Below are 8106 nucleotides of genomic sequence, written 5' to 3' on the forward strand. Positions count from 1 at the left end.
TTTTCAAATTTTATTTCTTTATCATTCCTACTGAGAAAGCTGGTGCAGTAAATTGCAATAATATCTGTCGCAAATTGTAATAAACTGCGGCAAATTATAATAAACTGCGGTAAATTGCAATAAAACGTTCGGTAAATTATAATAATATCTCTCATTCCTGCAAATTTCCAAAGAAATTCGAATTCCACTTTTGTTTGACTTCATCATTGTCCCATCTCATCACTGTCATGTTAAAAGAAAGAAAAACGGAAATATATTTTGCTACTTCTATTATTCGTTCTGAGAGGCAGGTGCGGCAAATTGTAATAACAAGTGCGGTAAATTGTAATATCATCTCTCATATCTTCTAATTTTCAAAGAAATTCGAATTCCAGTCTTTGTTCGACTTCATCATGGTCACATCCCATCACTGTCATGTTCAAAAAGAAAAGAAAACAATAGGAATATTTTTGCCTATTTCTATCATTCGTACTGAGAGGCGGGTACCGTAAATTGTAACAAAATCCGGTAAATTGTAATAATGCGTCTGTTCTTTCAGGAAATAAAATAATGTTTACATCATAACAAACTCGTTCCCCTTGCGACATGACTGGATTTACCTCGTCCCTTCAGATATTGGTGATTATGACAACTGAGCCAAAGATAAATCGAACACATATTCTACGAATAAAAATGTTACAGAAATAATTCTCATTGAAAGACGTGGTCTTATGTACCTTCTCAGGAGGATAATACTTTAACGGTACTACAGCAACAATCAATCTCAGTTACTAATTAATTCGGATAAATTCAAGGTTTAGACCAGTAAGTGAATAATACGCAGCCAGTTGAGGAAGCACAAAATTCGGCCACAACGTCCAGTGAATTCTTTAATCAAGTCTATGCAACACATTCAGAAGTGGGTAAAAACTATGGATGTCAACCCTTTTTATTGTAAAGAACACAAAGTTTCAGGGACATCCTCGTTCATCAGTTGAATGATGAAGGAGTATGATATTCAACTGAATATACTCCGACACAGTGTTTTCTTAATATGGACGTTGACATCAACATTTTCCCACTGTAATAGTCCTTTCGGTTAAAGTTACTACTACAAATAAATGAGTGAGTGAGTTTAGTTTTACGCCACACTCAGCAATATTCCAGCTATATGACAGCAGTCTGTAAATAATCGAGTCTGGGAAAGACAATCCGGTGATCAACAGCATGAGTATCGATCTACACAGTTGGGATACGATGACATGTGTCAAGCAAGATCAGCGAGTCTGACCACTCGATTCCGTTAGTCGTCACTGACGACAAGTTTTATACTTAACTTGCCCACGCAAACTGTCCTACGCATTTGTGTAATTAGAAAACCACTTACTTCCTGTTGTGGGACAGATGCAATGACTGCACACTTCCTGAAACAGTTCTGGTGTCCCGTCGGTCGTCAGTGACAAACATACACACTGGGCGAAACAACTGTGACTTCAGTGCCGCGCCTAAAATATCCACAACATTCCTTTTCACGTCAAAATGAGCTGAGAAGATATAAAGGTGCTGGTCTGCGTCGTTGGTTTGTGGGGATGCGAGCCTGTAATCGTCTTCTCCTTCGGTTGGTTCCAGGTATGTTTCCTTTGAAGATCCACAGCAATCCTCTCCCCTTGAAGAAACGTGTTTGTGAGGATGGTTATTCATTATGGTATTTTTTAATTCGATCACAAGGGTGATGCTGTCTTTTGACGCAGGAACAAAAGCAGGTGAGTTGTTTTCGTTTGTAAAACGAAAAGTTGTACAAAGAAATGTGAAACTGAATACAACTATCAACAGGAAGACACGGGAACCAAACCCGATGGCCATGACTGTCATGGGCGATACAGCGTATCGTTTGTTTTACTCTTAAGGCTCCAGGCAATAAAGGGTCTCACAGGTCAATGCGTTTAATGCGAATGCCGTTGTGTTTCACTGACGAGATAACAGAATATCATTATGCTCGTGTGTTCCTGATATGTAACATGATGGGCGAGCTGTCTAAGCCGCCAAGCTTGTGATCCAGGGAACTTCAGGTGTCGAGATCGAGCCCACCTGTGACCCGGTGTAAAAACCTTGGAGTCAACTTTGTGTGCTGACTCTTTCAGTGTTGTCACAACCCCTAGTGTACAGTACACAACCCTGTGCACTTAAAAGAACCCACGAATCCTTTGGTATATGACCAGATGGTGGCCGCATGAATACGTGCAAACACCTAGTTGCGGATACAGCAACCTGCAATAAACCTGGACAAAGTACTGTGACTATGTGCCCCAGTCCACTCAGCTGTGAATGGGTATCTCGTTAAGGATGGGAAAGCCGCTATAACTCGGTGCGCCTAGTAGCTGCAAGAGTTGTATGATCCTCAGGGAGTTGAGATTGATATTATGATGTACCGTTGAGATTGACATCCAATGATCGACGGTAAAATACCAGCGCCTTGATCATGTACTAGCTGCGTGGGTGGGTATACATGTGCGCTATATAAATATCCTATGATAATGTATCCTTGGAATATCAACATCACCAATTTATAATCGCCAGCATAATCTACCAGAGGCCGGGGCACTGGTGACATACGTATATGTCCCACACAGCCAGGTAGCTCTGTTCTGTTTGCTGTTAAACGCCGCTCTGAGCAATATTCCGGCACTGTGGCGGTGGTCGCTCAGTCACACTGCAAGTCTGCGTGAAGGTGAAATCAATAGATAAGCTTTCGTGTATGAAATTGCGAAAGAATATATATTTCATAATCTTTTGGGCAAGAATAGTTTCCTGGTAGATTTCTTTTACTGCAGAAATATACTGACAGAAAATAATGTTTGTCACAAAGTAACTATTTGTATTGATTACTTCAGAACTATCACTCAGCAGTCATTTACTGTTTTAAAAATGTGCATTTTTTCTGAAGCATTATAAAGTGGGGCGGTTAAGGCCGGAATTTTGTCAAAATTGTGCACTTTGGGTTAAAAGCACCATGTCTACAGTATCATAGTTGTTGCAGTACCTTTCATAATTTAATCTTTTGCAACTTTTTAGAGGCATAACATTTGTTTGTTACACTGATGTCCTGACTGTTTCCAATAATGTCACAACCGTTACTATTCATTCAATTTTCGTTCCCCAATTGCACTCTTTCTTAGATTATAAGTGATTTTCAATCTAGACAGGTGTGGTTTTCTGCTCTTTAGAAGCTATAATTTGTTTTTATTCAAAAGCCTAAATTCATTCACAAGGTTCATATTGATATAACAAATGTCCAAACCGTTACCACAGCATGGAAGAAACATGTCATATTTGTTACAAGGTACAATTTCTAATACACATTTCACTGTATGTCCAAATTAGGGTTAGCAGTTGAAGTAAATTATGTCACTTTTCCTTTTCATGTTAGCTGTTTCTATGTTGAATCAAATTGTTGTAGGTTTATGTCCAGCCATTCCCGTCCAAACAGTTACCACTATTGTCCTAACCGTTACTGGTGTTAATTGACTGCTCTAATTAATTCAGCTGCTAACTAAAAGTCCGTTTAATCTTTGTAAAGTAAACACATTTTATGGCAACAATTACAAGGGAATTTGACAATGTAAAATGATGGACATGGTGACAATAAGTTGATGTACATGTTTAGATATATATTAGTAAGGGATAGCTCCGCCCGTATTACGTATCACAGCTCAGATTCTTTTCGGCACACTGTAGTACAAGGTTTGAAGGGTGACTTTTTCAGACCATAACAGTGTTTCTTCACTGATTGCCATGTTTGTTTACTGGATGGTGGCATGTCCCGAGCTATTTTCTTGCCAATAATATCCCAGAATGTCTCTATGAGATTCATGTCGGGGGAGTTTCCTGGCCAGTCAAGCAGACTAACTTCCTTGGCAGCCAGAAATGCACGAGTTGATCTTGAATTATGCGCAGGGGCATTGTGAATTCTCTTCCAGGAAATACAAGACATGAACCATGTTCTTTGATGTCATTGATGATATCTTGCTGATATCTCTGGTTGTTGAGTGTACCGGTCACATGTTTTAGAATTCCTGGTCCATTTGGTGACATCACTCCCCATACATGAACTTGGGGTGGGTGTTTTACAGCTGTTTGCAGTCAATGACGCCTGTACCTTTCATGAGTTGAACGCCTCACTTTCATTCGTCGACGATTTGAGAGGCCCCTGAAGATTGATTCATCCGAGAAAAGAACCTTGTTCCAATCTGGCACTTCAACATGTCGGTATCGCCGAGCCCACGCTAATGTTTTCTTTCTCTGAGTTTTTTTCAGTAGAGGAACATAACACTTGAGTCCAAAATGGCGAAGTCTCCCAGAGATGGTCATCTGGCTGACCCGTCGACCCAGAGTTGTGCGCAGTCTTCTGTTCAGAATGTTCATGGTTGCATACCTATCACGCAGATCTCTTTTCTGATGATTTTCAATTTCCACGTCGTGACGTACATTTCGGCCTGCCCGATCTGTGGTAGTCCTCAAATGACCCTGTAAGTGTATATTTCTTTTAAAGTTTTGTCATGCCTTGCTAGAAAACGAAAGAGTTACATTTTTCTGCCATAAACTTTTTCCCTGCTTTCCATGACAAACCAGTGTCTCTCAGAGTAATAATTTGGGTCCTTTCGAAAATGTCCATTTCTTCTGTTTGACACCTGCCATTCTGTAAAACAATGAACCAAAATGATTTACAAAACATTTTTCATAAAATATGTGAAAGTAAACGTGACCTTAAAGCTTAAGATTTTGTTATCACACTTGAATTACTAATAATTATATCGGAATTACAATCCTGTAAGTTTAACAAGAAAAAAATGTATCTTACTTTAACAGAAATAAGTTTAAACTCAATACTAAACAGAAAGGAGTTCTTACAGATATATGAAGAATTTGACTTAGCGATGTAATAAATATAAGCATATTTACTCACGTTTTCTACTGCTCGGCCGCTTCAGGGTCATACCCCCGGTTCCAGGGGTGATGTCATAGTAGGCCCGAGGAGGCCATAATTAACATCACTTTTCAAAATTACCAATGTTGTTGGCGACATTACCAACATTTCAAGCTATAAATTCGTAATTATTAAGGAGTGAAATTCTAATAGATTCCTCATAAAGTCTCAAACACCATCTCAAATGTGAGTTAAACGGACTTTTGGTTAGCAGCTGTACATGAAACACTCCTCTTTATGTTGGTGTCATCAAAAGATGTTCTGGGCTTAGTAGCATATGTTTGTTTTAGACAATTTCCCTGTTGAAAGCTATATACAAAGCTGCACAATGTTTTCGAAAAATGCTATTATTTTGCGGTAAATAAATGAAAGATACAAAATAGCACTTTCAAGATTCATGATAATAGTTTTCACCTTCAAGTTTGATTAAGTCGGTATAAAAGCTGTGTCTGCCATCATAAAAAGATTTTTATAAATTATATTTCAAAATTCAGTTTAGGACGAAGAAGTGGTAACGGTCACCTCTTTCCCCCACTCTACTAATTACTTATGTGTCAATTAAAAGGTCAGTTAGTACATTTGAGCCTGCGTGTTTGTATTTTTGAATAGATTTGTGTTTGAGATTTTATTTGAATAAAGATTAAATCAATTTTGAGGAGTTTGATATTACTGTAATAAAGAACTGAAAATCCTACCAATTTTGAAAATGGCCCAAATACGTTGCATGAAATTAAACCAACTATTGGTTATACCTACTTGGGTTGTCAGTCCAGATTTGAAGAAGTCATTATGTGACGATGTGTTAGTTTTTCCATCACTGGGATCAATGTTTCAGTGTACAAAAATAAAGGATCTTTTTAACCATGTCAATTATCATTTGATAAAAGCCAGGGACCATGCAGGAAACAAAAGTACCGTAAGACCCCGTGGTGCTTAGTATTCTGGGATCTTTCTTGACTTTGCGGTAGGTGGTGGTGTCTTGTCAGCGGCTAGATGCTCAACACTCCAGACTTTGAGACCATGTTGACGACAACAACTGCAAATTCAGCCCAGTTTTGTGACAAACTGAAGTCTATCACCAATCCTGGTAACATACTAAGTTATGACCTATTGACCTTGTGGACCTACTTACCAGTGTACCCATTAACGAAACCCTCCTCACCCTCCGGCACCGTCTTGATAACCTTAACACTCCCCTTGACACTAACCTCTCCACTGACTCCATCATCCAACCCATTTCTAACTCCATCGCTTCCATCTACTTTACCTGGGGTGATGACATCTTTGTGCAGATCAATGGACTACCCATGGGCTCACTTCTCTCTCCTAACCTTTCTGAAATTTATATGACCTCTTTCGAGCAACAAGCACTCCGCACCTCACCAATCAAACCAACCTGCTGGTTCAGGAAGGTTGATGACACCTTTGTCTTCCTCTCCAAAATCACGACCTCACTGTTCTTCTCCAACACCTTAACCAACAGTATCCCCGAATTCAGTTTACTATCGTAACTGAAAACAGCTCACAACTTCCTTTCCTTGACGTTCTGGACACCCGCACTGCTGACAAAACTATTCAAACCTCTGTCTACCGTAAACCCCAACACGCTGACCAATACATCCAATTTGACTCTAACCACGCTCTCAGAACTAAAACCGGCATAATCTCTACCCTCACCCGCCGTGCTATCAGTCTATCCTCTGCCTCACCTGAACCCGAGCTCCAACACCATCGCCACGTTTTCACCCAACTTAACATTTATCCCACTTAACTTGTTGACCGAGTCATCAAATCCACCCTCAACCCATCACCAAAACCAACCACTTAATTGACGAGCCAACGCTTTAACCACTAGGCTCTATCCCACCCCCCCTCCCCAAACCAGTGATGGACATTGTGAATAAGGATACACTTTGTTGAGGTATGATAACCTGTCATTAACCACGTCACGAGCCTACTGCAACATTTATATTTATATATATTTGTATAGCGCCAATATCCAGATCACCTGCTCAAAAGGCGCTTTGTTTTTCCCTCGATCATTGGATGTTAATCTCAAATGGCACATTGTATTATCAATCTGAACTCCCTAACATAACAAACGCATACACCTCCAAGGTTAAACGTCTGGGGGCGGTGGGGCAACCTAATGGTTAAAGCGTCCGTTCATCACGCTGAGGACTCGGACTCGATTCCCAACATGGGTAGGCTACATTGTGTGAAGCCAATTTCTGGTGTCCCCTGATATTGCTGAGATATTGCTAAAAGTAGCACATTGAATGTCTACACCAGAGAATATACAGTTCCGTGGTTCAAATAAAAGACGATTCCGTTTGAAATAAATGGAGATGGACGGGATATTACATGAATGGATCAGTGACAATAAGTTACGACACCAGGTGTTCACGCATTAGCGTCACACAACGTGATGTTAGCAACAACTGGCTCTTACTGAACGTAGCACTGATCAATAGATCAGTATAAATGCGCCGGTTGATGGACGTTGACACACCGTATTATCAGAAGTACAGAATCAAAGATGACAAAACCCAAGCTGTTGTGTAAGTGAAAGTGTATTTCGTTTTTCTCCCTGTCTCCTAATGTTTGATGTGTCCTTTATGTGACGATATTGGTAGATCGCTCATTTCTTGAGAATCCCTTTTAACTTAAGTTTGTTTCCAAATGAATTTTCCTCGGTTGGTCTTTGATGTCCTGTCACGATGAATTTGCCTTCATTTTTATATTCGCCACACATCGCCTCTACAGAGGACTCACTCTTTTCTACTATAACTCCTCTCATCTGTTCTTCATTCTCTTCGTTTTTTACACATATTCTCCTTTTAGTATATCCACATTTCGTGTCTACTACATCTACTCTCCTAGATCAGCTGCTCGGTCCGAAGTCCAATTGTCAGAGCTACCATCTCGATGCCAAGTACCAATTGCAATTAATTCAAACCCCCCATACAATTAATTAAAATTGGAAACATTGCTACAACATGCATGTTATTTCAAACCAAATTAAGAAGGATCAATAAGTGGTTTTCTTTAAAAACCCAATTCGGTAATCACAGATTATCAACAACGGAATGGACAGTTTGAAGGAAAGGTCAAACCTTCTTGAATAAGACATAATGAATATA

Source organism: Haliotis rubra, unplaced genomic scaffold (assembly GCF_003918875.1).
Source record: "Haliotis rubra isolate DU_JTF1 unplaced genomic scaffold, ASM391887v1 Scf524, whole genome shotgun sequence".
Classification (NCBI taxonomy): domain Eukaryota; kingdom Metazoa; phylum Mollusca; class Gastropoda; order Lepetellida; family Haliotidae; genus Haliotis; species Haliotis rubra.